The 14,300-nt window shown below is 36.8% G+C and overlaps 1 protein-coding gene across 2 annotated transcripts in view; it reads right to left on the bottom strand.

The window, feature by feature from the left end:
* KCNQ5 (potassium voltage-gated channel subfamily Q member 5) overlaps positions 1-14,300 on the bottom strand; it is a 532,023-nt gene that overhangs the window by 315,396 nt on the left and 202,327 nt on the right. The window lies entirely within an intron of this gene.

Genomic DNA, 14,300 nt, shown 5'->3' with positions numbered 1-14,300 from the left:
CATTCCTGCGAGTGGACACAAGGGTAAGTGGGAAACCTGGCAGCACACCAGCTAGGGGTGCCCTACGGACAGGGGCAAAATGATTTGCCAATCTATACTTGACATAAATTTTTCAATGTTTAAGATCAGATCTGATCTTCAAGTTTAGAAAGAGGGCTTAGAACCCGGGTGGCTCAGTGGGTTAAAGCCTCTGCCCTCGGCTCAGGTCGTAATCTGTTTTTTTTTTTTTTTTAGATTTTTTATTTATTTGATAGAGATCACAAGCAGGCAGAGAGAGAGAGAGAAGGAAGCAGGCTCCAGGGTGAGCAGAGAAGCAGAGAGCCCGATGCGGGGCTCGATCCCAGGACCCTGGGATCATGACCTGAGCCGAAGGCAGCGGCTTAACCCACTGAGCCACCCAGGCGCCCCATCAGGTCGTAATCTTGGGGTCCTGGGATCGAGCCTGGCGTTGGGCTCTCCGCTCAGCAGGGAGCCTGCTTCCCTTCCTTTCTCTCTGCCTGCCTCTCTGCCTACTTGTGATCTCTGTCTGTCAAATAAATAAATAAAATCTTTAAAAAAAGCACTTTTTACAGATCAGAATATATGATATTATTCTTTTCTCATTTTCACTAAAATCTACCTAAAGGATAAATTGATATAAAGAATCAACAGACTTAGACAATTATGCAATAATTTCATTAGGACAGGTCAGTAGTATGCCAGTAAATGTTTTAACAACCAACTCTCTAGTGAAGAAAACCTTCTCATCTATAGGATTTGCTCATTTTTGAGGTGTGAATACTCCCAACACAGCCAATATCAAGCTACCGATGTGATGTCACTGAATGTGAGGTTGGGAAGAGATGCTCAGTAGCTCATTATCACACACGATTTCTTCATACAGATATAGTAAATACTGCAAGAGCATGGATTAAAAACCTAGGGATTAATGAGTTTTGAGTATTTATTAATTTTGCTTTAAGTGCACTTTACAAGTTTATACAATCAAAAATTTAATAATGTGGGGAGCTTGGGTCGCTCACTGAGCAAAGTACCGGACTCTTGATTTTGGCTCAGGTTATGAACACAGGGTCGTGAGACTGAGCCCGGCATCAGGCTCCGTGCTCAGTGGGGAGTCTGTTTGAGATTCTTTCCCTCTGCCCCTTCCCCTGCTTGTACAATGGCTTTCTCTTTCTCTCTCTCTCAAATAAATAGTCTTTTTTTTTTTTAAGATTTTATTTATTTATTTGACAAAAGAGAGACACAGCGAGAAAGGGACGCAAGCAGGGGAAGTGGGAGAGGAAGAAACAGGCTTCCCGCCGAGCACAGAGCCTGATGTGGGACTGAATCTCAGGACTCTGGGACCATGACCTGAGCCAAAGACAAATGCCTAACGACTGAGCCACCTAGGTTTGCCTCAAATAAACAGTCTTAACAAAATTCAATAGTAGGTATTTAACAACTGGCTCAAAAAATTCCTGAAAATTTAAAATTCAGCTCTCAGAAGCTGGTATGAGCCACTTCCAGGACACTACTGAGTTGGGTGGACTAATGCTTCTACTAATACAGGGAAATATGTTCCACTTATGCTTAAATTAGTGTTTATGTTTTCTTTAATATTGTTATTGAGTTCATTTTAAATATTACTAGAGGGGTGCCTAGGTGGCTCAGTGGGTTAAGCCTCTGCCTTTGGCTTGGGTCATGATCCTGGGGTTTTGGGATGTAGGCCCACATCGGGTTCTTTGCTCAGCAGGGAGCCTGTTTCCTCCTCTCTTTCTGCCTGCCTCTCTGCCTACTTGTGATTTCTGTCAAATAAATAAATAAAATCTTTAAAAAATATATTATTAGAAATGCCACAAAGGAACTTGCTATTTAATAATTTTTTCTGCAAGAAAAATGAGAAATGAAAAAGTTCATTATACATTAATATTACGTACATACATATTTATATAAGTAGTGAACTATCTCCATCTCTCTGTATCTATATAATCTGCCATCTATCTAGATACATAGATTAATACGGTACAATCTATCTATATTGATCTACATATGATATAAAGTATGTTCTGGAAAAAGCATCTCAATTATTTCCAAGAAAAGTAACTCTACAAAGTATAATTTTGCAAAACCATTTGTAACTTTGTTAACTTGTATAGATCATTTTTAAAAGTTAATCTTCCCTTACACTGTTTATAGAATAATATAGATTTTACGCTAACAACTATAGTGGGCCTCAGATTGATTGAGTATGTATCAAAAATCTAAACAACCTGTAATCCACCTTATGTAAGATTTTGTATTTTGCCATGTACATGCTCATTTCTTCAAAAAGTGACATTTTCAGTAGATGCAAGCAGTGACAATAATAGTGTAGGTAATAAAAAAACCAAATGGGAATAAAGCTTTCCCCACAAAGCACGACATATTATGAACTGAAGGACCAGTAGCCAGACTTGTTTAGATCATAGAAGTCTTTGTTGAGTTAGTCCCAGATTAACAGCTGGAAATGAGCTCAGTTCCTGACTGCTCAGTGCTAATTGATGCTGCTGTTGCCACTCATTACAAAAGGCACAAAATTGTATTTTTCAAGAAGTGTCGTTGAACTAATAATTTCAGATGTATGTTGACAACTTTACGTAGTGGAGGTTTTTGGCAACTTACAAAATACATTTGCAAAATGTTCAGCAAGTCTACTAAAAAACCTAAATATGAATTGCTTTCTAACGTTTGAAATACTTGAAAAGGTGATAACAATATGATCTTTAATGTGATAACACATCATTTTAATGCGATAACTTAAATTGTTTTGGAATTCAAGAGGACTTAAAAATACTCCCTTTGAGGAGGCAAGAATATACAATGGGGAAAAGACAGTCTCGTCAACAAATGGTGCTGGGAAAACTGGACAGCAACAGGCAAAGAGTGAAATTGGACTACTTTCTTACACCATCCATGAAAATAAACTCAAAATGGATTAAAGGCCTAAATATGAGACCTGAAACCATAAAACTCCTAGAAAGAAACACAGGTAGCAATTTCTTTGACATTGCCATAAAAATGTTATTCTAGATACATATCCTCAGGGAAGGGCAACAAAGGTAAAATTAAACTATTCGAACTACATCAAAGTAAAAAGTTTTTGCATAGCAAAGGAACCCATGACAAATAAACAAAGGCAACCTACTGAAGGGGAGAAAATATTTGCAAGTGATATACCCAATAAGGGGTTAATATTCAAAATACACAAAGAACTTACAAAACTCAATGCCAAAAAACCCTGAGTAATCAAGTTAAAAATGGGAAGAAGACCCGAATAGATATTTTTCCAAAGAAGACATCCAGAAGGCCAACAGAAACATCAAAAGCTATTTAGGATCACTCATCATCAGGAAAATGCAAATCAAACACATTGAGATATCACCGTATCCAAGTCAGAATGACTAAAATGAAAAAGACAAGAAATAACGTGTTCGCAAGGATGTAGAAGAATGAGAATCCTTATGCCGTTTGATGAGAATGTGAAGGGGTACAGCCACTGTACAACACAGTATGGAGATTCCTCAAAAAATTACAAATAGAAATGCCATATGATCCAGTAATTCTATTGGATATTTACCCAAAGAAAACAAAACACCAATTCAAAAAGATATATGTACCTCTAGGTTTATTGCAACACTACTTACAACAGCTGCATACTGTAAGCAACTCAAGGGACCATCAATGAATGAATGGATAAAGATTTGTGTGTATGTATTATCTATATCTATATCCATATCTATAGGTTTCAGCCACACACACAAAAAGAATGAGATCTTGCCATTTACCACAACAACATGGATGAACTTAGAGGGTAAACTGTTAAGTGAAATAAAGTCAGTCACAGAAAGACAAATACCATATGATTTCACTCATATGTGGAATGTAAGAAACAAACAAATGAACAAAGAAAAGAGACAAAAAAATGGACTCAAATACAGAGAACAAACTGGTGGTTGTCAGAGGGGAGATGTGTGGGGAGACAGGTGAAGAGTAGATACAGGAGACTAAGAGGTGAACACTTCCAGTTACAAAATAAATAAGCCACAGTGATGAAAAGCACACATTGGGAAGACAGTCAATATGATGGTAACAATGTCTGGGGGCAGATGGTAATCACTTATTGTGATGAGCTCTGAGTAATGTATAGAATTACCAAATCATTATTTTGTACACTTGAAACTAATATTACATTATATGATAATTATACCTCAATAAAAAAAGAATCCAACTACTATCTCAAAGAACAATAAGAAACTCACTTCGATTATACATGAACCAACTTCTAAGCAATTGGTTAGTTTGGGGTTTTGAACGTTTTTGAAGAATCCTTCTGAACCCAAGGAATATTTGTTAGTTAAGAAGCAAGATCTTTTTTTCCCTTATTTTTTCCCCTTTTTTTTCCTCCTTTTTTATGTACAATGAACCATGAAGATTTGAAGCAATCTACTCAAAAGAAACAAAAGAGATTAGGAGACATTCAGTCCACATAATATAGAATTTGATCTTTGTATCTCTATCTGCTACTGGGCCATGAACCATGGACGCATATTAGGAAAGGCACCTCAGTTATTTCAGAATACCATAGCCCCAGGCAAATAGCATTCAACCAGGAAAACCTGGTTTGTTAAGGAGGCTCTAGACACAGGCTGTGTGGCCTGGAATGGCAGCATTCTTCCATGTTTATATAACACATTCATCTGAGGATTTCACATACTTCACAAACATTCACTTGTCAATTTTCACAGCATCTCCAGGAACCAGATAGTGTGAAAGATTATTATTCTCACAGGGGAGCTGAGGTAAGAGCCCTATAGGTGGTGTGTTTTCCAGGAGTCACAACAAGAGTGCTTCTGCTGGGCCTATATTAGGCTTTCAAAAAATACCATAGAATGGAGCTGAATCAGAGCCCAGGAAGCCACAGCTCTGCTTCTCTGCCCTTCCTCTCTCTGACCCTTCCTCCCTCTGTTCTTTCCTTCTTATTTTCATATCACCATAGTGAATTTTATTTGTTCAAGGGCTCATATTGAAAGAATTAAACCACAACTGGGCTTTGATTCTGTGAGCTCAGATTCACATATTTAGAAAGATAAAAGTACTGTGATACATGTACATGGATGAAAACTGAAGGCTCACAGTTAATCACATTGTACTTTCTAAATGGTCCGCATCCTAGAACTTAGAAGTCACAGAGCTTTTAGGTCCTTCTGGATGTCCCACAGGGCAACTGCACTATTCTTGAGTTAAACAACCTTATTATCCTTTAGCTTTCTGGTTGATAAGTCCTTTACAATGGAAAAGGAGACCTTGAGCAATTCTGAAGTAAATATCATTGTAGATCATGCCTACTGTGCTAATCATCTCAGATAGGTTAAATTTTAGACCCAAAGTAAAGGCCGCTGCACTGGCCAGTAATTCTGTTCTCTCTATGCATGGCTGATACAAGACTGAGCCAGCTTTCTCTCTTACCTGATAATAAACCTCACTAGACATCAGAACTGTTTTTGAATAAATATTTTCTTCCTGGAGAAAACAAAAACCTGATGTTGTAAAATTTCTTGTCTTTAAAAACATCTTGAATTGACTATGTTTACAAGGAAAGCAAGCAAAAATGTGTATCTTCAAGAAACATAGTAGACCAATATATTTAGATAGGGAGTATGTTTGATGCAGAAAAATGTTTTTAAACATTCGAGTATTTAAGATTTACTTCTAAGTGCTTCTTCTGAATTCCAGGGCTATTTGTGGATTACTGGAAATGAATCTGCCGTGGAGTGGGGATGGAGAGCATTCGAGACGAGGGAGTGAAGGTAGGATGGGATTAATGGTTCATGGACTCTCCCATTGTTAATGCTATGCTCTCAAAGAGGACCCCTCTCTCTATGGTCAGGAAGGGCCAAGGGAAAAGAAGCATAGCCGCACTGTTTTTGTTTTAAACTGATGGAGTCCTTCCGTCCTCTCTCCTTGTCCCCTTTCAGTGGAATCTGTTTGGTGGGCATTCGGGGTTAGCTCCTGCCTCACCACTGATTTCTCACTCTGTCAAGATGGAGCCTTAGAGTAGCGGCTTACGCCTCCCCTGTAATTCTCATAGACCTGCTTGAAACCAGTGCCTCTGGAGGAATTCAGAAGTATCTGCTTCATCTTCTTATGCGTTTTGACAGCACTGCTCCTGGTACATGGCTTTTGGTCCTCCTCCATCTACTTGAATATTTAATGATTGCTTGGGAACACTTAGATTTAATAATTCAAAAGTCAAATTCTGTTGGATGTCTGGCTAGTTAAATTGTCCCTACTCTTCTTTTCCCTTTCAACCGATACACCGTTGGCTGTCTTACAGTGAAGCAAATTTAGATAAATACGTTTAACATCATCTATAGCTATCTGAAGGCTAGAATGATGTTTTTTAAGTTGCCTGCTAGCCACTTTCCTTTTGGGTTAGACAGACTTTTGGGGATGAGTAAAAAGTTCTTCAATTTACAAAGCCAGGTCAGAATACCCCTTCCCCCCCTCTTTTTTTTAAAATTGTATTTGACAGAGAGAGAGAGCAAGCGCGGGCGCACAAGCAGGGGAATGGCAGAGGGAGAAGGAGAAGCAGACTGCTCGCTGTGTGGGGAGCATGATGTGGGACTCCATTCCAGGACCCTGGGATCATGACCTGAGCTGAAGGCAGACGCTTAACCAACTGAGCCACAGGCACCCCCAGAATACTCCTTTCTTCATTTCTTCATTCCAAATCCTATAAGAAAACTTCAGTTTTAATCTTTTTAACTAAGTACAGTTGTTATTAGTGAATTGGTGTTGACCACTATTAATGTCTTATGATATTAATAGTATAATCTTGTGACTAGTAAACCTTATCTATACTAAAAGGCTATCTGGAGAGAGTTTTCATAAAGATATCACATGAGGAGGCCACTACTGGCCCTTCAAGTGTGCAGCAAATATTACAGCTCTAGTATCCCTGCCTCCTCTAGGACATGGGTTAGACGAGTTTCAGATACTTCCTCTGGACCTAAATGGTTTTCACTGGGGGCTGTCTGTCCTAGTTTTTCCAGATAGAAATACAATGCCAGAAATTCAGAAATATATATATTTCCTCAGGTACTCACCACTTGTGTTATATTATTGGTTATAAAACAAGTTAATCCAAATTTCTAAGCTATTTGGTTTTCTCTCCTTACAGAGGGGCTGACATTTTTTCTGAGGGGTTTGCAAGTCTCCACTGATTTACTCTCCGGTAAAGAGAAATAAGTGCAGAAGATAGAGCCATGCCTCTGTGGTAGAGTTAGACTGCTTTTTCCTTCTTTAAAAATTTCTTTGCATAATGCAAATATTTGTGGTTGGTCACATAGCAAACTGTCATAAGCTAGTACCATGCTGACATCCAGCATAGGATAGGGATTAAGATGCTGGGGGGTAGAGAGGAAGAGAGGACTAAAGGACGCAGTCTCACTGGGAGAGGAAAGAGAGGTTGGGGGAAGGACATAATAGGGGTTCAGAAAACAAAGTCTCTACTTCTAAGCTTTGCCTAAGACCAATTCCCAACTGCTACTAAAAATACTTTCATCTTCTACTTTTAGAAATCATTGTTGACTACCATCACCATCTGTCATCACTGTCCCAATTAAAAGACTCAGGGGGGTGGGAGGTTGGGGGAACCAGGTGATGGGTATTAGAGAGGGCACGGATTGCATGGAGCACTGGGTGTGGTGCAAAAATAATGAATACTGTTATGCTGAAAATAAATAAAAGAAAAAAAATAAACAATTCATTCTGTTCTAAAAAAAAAAAAAGACTCAGGTGGATGGCAAGGAATTTTTCCCAAGGACCTCAATCTTACAATATTCTGGGGGAAAATCAGTATATAATTCTCCCTATTCTCTACTCCAACCCTTATTTTCTAGTAGGGAACATACAGCAAGGCTGAGGTTTTCACACTTGGATTTTTAAAGAATTGGCCTGATTTTGGGTCTTTTGAATAATTCATTTAATCCAAGTGAATAGGATCCCCACTAGAGCTTCCAACTTAGTGGACTCTACCTTTCTAACAATGGCTTTATTACTCAAAACAATTTTGGAACTGATTAAAATAAACTGTGACAGATTCCTTTGAATACTTTGACACTTGGCATATTTTCACCCTTTGAGGGTGGATTTGAGTCTCTTAACAGCCAAGTGTCATTCGGAGCCAACTCTGGTGGGGAATGTGCATAATCATGCAGGATAATCCTATTTGATTAAAAAAAATGTGGAGACTACAAAGCCATTAGGTTGAGTTGTATACATTTGTTTATTATAAATTGGGTTTAAAGTCAATTCTCAAGGATAGCTCCAGAAATGTTTTGAGAAATGGTGGGGCCATTAGCATAATAAGGTAACAGTGTCCCAAGGGGACACTGAAACTATCTACCCATGAAACTGATACGATGTATTTGTTTGAAAACCAGCCTCATTATTTTACCATCATATTCTGTTATAGTTGAAGTCTCCCTTTAGGCTGGAGTATCATTCATTTATTCATGTGCTCAATTTAAGAAGGATTTGCCCATCAACATAATGTCATATTAAGAGAAGGACCCTGAGCCATACCACTGGGTTCAAATCCAACTATGACACTTTGTACTGTGTCACCTTGAACGTGGTTACCTAACTTCTCGCTCAGTCTCCTCATCTGAGTAAATGGGTAGAACATTAGTGTCGTTAGGAGATTCTGGGAATAAATACATGAACCATTTGATGCTCACAGTAAGTTCTTCACGAATGCCAGCTGTTACCAAAGTTTTTTTGATAGCCCATTTTGTGCCACTCACTGTGCTGCCAAAATTCTTGATTTGAGATTAAAATGAATGATCATAATAACTAATAATGTAAATAAATTCAAATAAAAATAATTAAATAATGTCACTTTCATATGATTATTTATTTAAAACTGCAAGGATTAATATCTTCTAAAAATATTCACAGAAGACTTATCCAGGTAATTGCACGTGACCAAAACATGACCTGTTATGACAATAGTAGATAGATGACAGTTATTTTAAATTCATATATGCTAATGGCCCTGAAAAATCCTCATTAAAAGCAGCTGATATTTTAATCTGAAAGCTCTTAGCATTTAAACTATAAAAAGCATATTATCTTCATATGACAATATTTGAAATATGAGCTAGATAGAAATATTCTGCATAAACTCCATACCTATTCTTTTGTAAATGCTGCACATTTACAAAGATTAAATCATTTTTGGATCAAATTAAAAGTGAGATGAGGTTCTAATAAGACCTCTTCTGGTGATTCTGATGGGTGAACTTGCACAGCCAGAATACAGAGCTGGCCCGTGGGCATGTGATGCTCTCTTTCAGACCTCAGTGAGACAAGACTTCAGAAGCTTTTTTTTTCTCATCACAAAAGGCTGGTGTTTACAGTCATTTTGTTCACTTGCATGTGCTTACACATTTACTGTATGTATTCTCTGCATATAAACAATGCACCTGAATTTCTCATGAGGTGGGCAGTGTTAGAAGTAAGACAATGTTGAAGAATAAGAAAGCCTTTCTATAAGGTTCTCCAAACAATAGTTTTAGTTTAAGATTGACCCCACCAAAGGTATGATTTCCCAGTTATTTTGGCAGTTGCAATTATAGTTTCTTGGGCTTAAATGCTTAATTAGGATCCTTTGGAAAGTTTCATGTCAAGCTAAAAATATTTCTAATGTACACTCTCTGCTTACTCAAAGCTGTGTGGAGCTGTAATTTACAAAGGAAACTTGTTTCCTTAATTGTTGTGTCAGTCAGCAAAAGCACAGGGAACAGGCACAGAATAATCTGTTTATATTTAGCTGTGCCAGTGGCCATGAAATGTCACAACCTTCATGTAATTCAGGGAAAGGTTAGGGATGTTACTGCTATGGAACTGATTGCTTTACAATGTGTTTTATTATTTTTTTTTAAAATTGTGTACTTTGCAGCATTTTTATGTAGGACTTAACGTCTATCTTTATAATTTTGCTTTTATACAATAAGGTGAAGGCTTGAGTAAGGTTTATTAGGTTGATTCCTGTATTTCTGTACAACAGCTAGTTGTTACAAGAAATTAGATTAATAGAAAATATAGACCTACATGTATAGTTTGAATTATAGGGGTTTACCTTAGCTGAATTCTATTATTTTTACACTGTCTTCAATTTTTGAAGAGTATGTTTCATTACTGAATAGATTTAGAGATGAATAAAGTGAAGAGAAGCCCACATTTTCAGGATGACTCATCTATTTACCGAGTGTGATAAGAGAAAAGGGTAAAAACAGAGAAAAATGAGCAAACAAGAAGGAACAATGCCTTGCATCTCTACATCACTCTTTGGCTTTCAAAGCATTTTCACATCTATGACTGCAATCTTTCCAGAGAGAGCTTACAAGGTGTGTTCTTTTTAGCTCTGTATCATGTACTGGTTACAAGTTCAGGCTTCAGAGTTAGACGGATTGTGGGTTATGATCCCCTTTCTGCTATTTCCATCAGTGTGACCCTGGATAAACTACGTAATGTCTTTGAGTGTCAGATTCCTCCTCTGAAAAATGGGGATTATAGTAACTGCTTTAGAGACTATCCACACATGGTTGTATGCACATGGTACTCACTCAGCGAATCATAGTCATTAATTCTTGTGATCAATGCTACTGCTCTCTAGCCCTTCAGGCAGAGTAAACACTTTTCAGTTATTGCTTAAAGACAGAGCCAAAATGGAATGGACATTGGAGGTTTGACAATGGACTTAATAGAAGAGAAAGGTGTTTCATCTCTTTCTGGAAATCATTTTAACAAATGATGTCAATATATTGGCATGCTTATTTCCACATCCCATTATCTTCCAAAAGTTATTTCTTAGAGTTGACCCTCCACCATCAGAAAATTTTTGGCCTGATCTCTAATGCTTTATGATGTGTGGGAATCTCTAGTTAATGGGATCTTATACGTTCTTATTTATTCTGTTCTTCAGCTAGTTTTGATTGAAATTATTTTTTGTATTTTATGTGTGAAAATCAAAAGTCAATAGAACATAGCAATTAGGGAGTTTTTGAGATCCAAAACCAACCTTCAAAAATTACTTCACTTGGTCATTTTTTGGTACATTCATTTGATACTATATTCAACTTGAATATCAATATTACTTAAATATTTCATAATAATTGTATTAATTCATAGAGTTAATTTGTTATTGTAGATGTATGAGTTCTACATATTTCAAAAAAAAATACTGGGATTTAATGTTTAATAAACATTATGTATCTAAATGAAAGAAGGAGCATATGGTTCCTAAGGAATAATTGGGTGTAATATTGGCAGAGAAAGAGTTAGGGATTTATAGTGAATAAAAACAGCATGTCAGAAATATGGCATTATAATCTTTAACAATGACAGTTCTGTGAGGAATAAAAATAAGAAAGAATGTAGAAATCTAGAAGTATTTCTTTCAGCATCCTAACCATTCTGTAACAAAGGTCTGGATAAGGAATGCCTTGGCATATCCATGACAGAATATGGGTGGGTGCATGTTCATAACCTTGTAGAAATGAAAGCTGAAAGAATTGAGAAATTCAATTCAAGAAGTTCTTTTCAAGCTAGAAAGGAGTTTTTACTCAACTTAAGTAATTAGTATTGGGCTGGTCTTCATCATCAGAAGTTTACAATCAAGACAGTGTTTTTACAAAACGAATGGGAATTATGAGTTTTGGGGGTTTTGTTTTTTTTGTTTTGTTTTTTAAAGCAACCAGTGAACAACACCCAGTGTGACCAGAAGAGGGGAATATAAAGAGATGTGGAATCTAACTTGCAAGCTGTAGCAGTGAAAGAGGTGGCGGCTAGATTTAAGTGAGATTTTCTCAGCAATCTTATATTAAGTATTGCAATAGATTACTCAGAAAGTGATGGAAAAATTCTCTCTAGTTATTTGAGAGCGAGATTGAATCTCAGCAGGCTGGTGGCTTTACGTGAACTCTTCAGTCAAGGTGAGGACAAGGGACAAAAGTGAAACATGGCCTTAGATTTTATGTAAAACAGCCACCCATAGGTTTACTGATGAATGTATCAAAGTAGCTGTGGGCTTGCAACACAATATGCATAATATGCATGCAGCTATCCGGGCTGCTGCATACACACAGAGGGTTGTAAACTGCCCAACCCTCAAGGGAGCCATTTAGATCACAGACTTCATAAATTCATATGTATTGCAATGTGGTTTTGGCAAATGATAGTAAAATGTTTTATCTATAAAATCAATAGAGGAGTTTCCATTTCTGGGATGGAAAACAAGCTCCTAACCAAACCTCTTGCAAATTACTACAAATTTCAGTTAAAATACAAGAAAACTCTGGTGAATGAGCAAAAATAGGAAAACTTTGAACGGGAGTAAAAGTGTGCAGGCAGCAACTAGCAGAAGCTGAGTTTCGGATTTTTGCAGTTTTATCCTGAGTTCAGCTGGGGGAACCAACAGAAGGAGCCACCAGGAATTGAGGGGGAAATTCCAGAAAGGAGAGGGTCTAGAAAGGGAAATCCAAGGCTTGTGTATAAATTCTACCCAAGTACCTCACCAACCCTTGGCGCATGCTCATGTGCAGGACACATTCAAAGCAATCTGAACGGTGATCTAAGCTGCCCGCTACTGCAGGTGAGCGGGTTCACAGCTGGAGTCTAACCAAGACAACCAGCTTGCTGAAACAAACACATCCGGTGTCCTTTAGAGTAATACAATAGAATCCACAGTCCCTACAATGTCCAGGATAGAATTCCAAACTGTTTGACAGAAAGTAAGGAAAACACGACCCATTTTCAAGGGAAAAATAACCACCAGATGGCAACCCCAAGATGACCCAAATGTTGGAATTATAAGACAAGGATTTTAAAGCAGCTGTTGTATAATAAGCTCAAGTTGACAAAACAAAATATGCTTGTAAATAAGAAAATAATACAGTACCTCAATAAAGAAAATTTAAAAATAAAACAGTACATTACAACAATTTCTAAACCAATGGAAAAAAGTATCTGGAGAAAGGGTATCTTTTTTCCTGATTTGCACAAAGGCACTATATGGACCATCAGCCAAATACATTATCCTGGAAAATACCTAAAGCCTTGGACTTGAAAGGTCATAAAATAGTTAAAATTAACCCATTAAAATTACTTTTACATACTTGGAATCAGTCCATATAAAAAGTGAGCTAAAACACAATTTAGCAATGCTATATGGGAAATAAAATATGCAAATTTCCACTAAGTTCCATATTCTAACAGACTTCCCAGGAAATACAATATATAACAGTATTTATAAAGGGAATACCAACCATATATATATAAAGTGGTACAAAGTTAAGTTCACACAAATTTTTGGTCTATAATTTTTCCTTTTTTCTTTCTTTTCTTTCTTTCTTCCTTCCTTTCTTTTTTTCTTTCTTTCCTATAATTATTCTTTTTAAAATGCTGGTGTTTCTTTTAGGTATGATACAAAATGCATAGAAAATATAATTCATGAAAAATGAAAGTGATATAATTTGTGAGCTATGTTATAAGTTAAGTTATGGTTTGTATATATTAATCAGAACAAAGATGATAGAGAATATTTGTGAATGATTATTGAATTTCATTTACTGATTTCCTTTTACAAAGTAGTATTTTATTTATTTCTTCAAGAAATACAGAGGTCTATTTTGTAGACTACTTTGATGAACATTTTCTAGGATACAACATAAGAAGCATAAAAAGCAAAGGAATTAATTAGTGTTGTGCTGAGGAAGAGAGTTACTGAAGTATTGGGTAATGACACCTTATTAGGACAGTTGTTGTTTGAAGAAACTATGTAAGAGCTATCAAAAAAGTCAGTGTCCATGAGATATATTATCAGGTTTGTCTTTACCTACATCAATTCAATCTGTAATGTAGTCTCCAAATATTATGAGTAGCAACACACGTGTATGATGACTTCTCAAATTTACTTTGTCAGGATCGATAATTATGAAGGTTTTAGACTGGCAAAAAGAGACTGTAGGACTGTGGAGTAATGGAAACACAGTATCACAAACCGAAAGGCAAGCTCTTTATTTCTGCCTTTTATATTAGGTGTTTTGCGTGTGTGTGTGTGTGTGTGTGTGTGTGTGTGTGTGTGTGTGTTTTTCAAAGGATATAAATTGATCTTTTTTATGCAATCATTCCCATGTGTCCTTTCTCCAATGAGGTTGAGAGTTCTGCAATATTCATAACTATGTTACATTCCTCTGACATTCTGCATAGCATTTAGC

Source organism: Neovison vison, chromosome 1, assembly GCF_020171115.1.
Source record: "Neovison vison isolate M4711 chromosome 1, ASM_NN_V1, whole genome shotgun sequence".
Lineage (NCBI taxonomy): Eukaryota > Metazoa > Chordata > Mammalia > Carnivora > Mustelidae > Neogale > Neogale vison.
The sequence above is the reverse complement of the archived record's forward strand: the minus strand, read 5'-3'. Positions and strand labels throughout refer to the sequence as shown.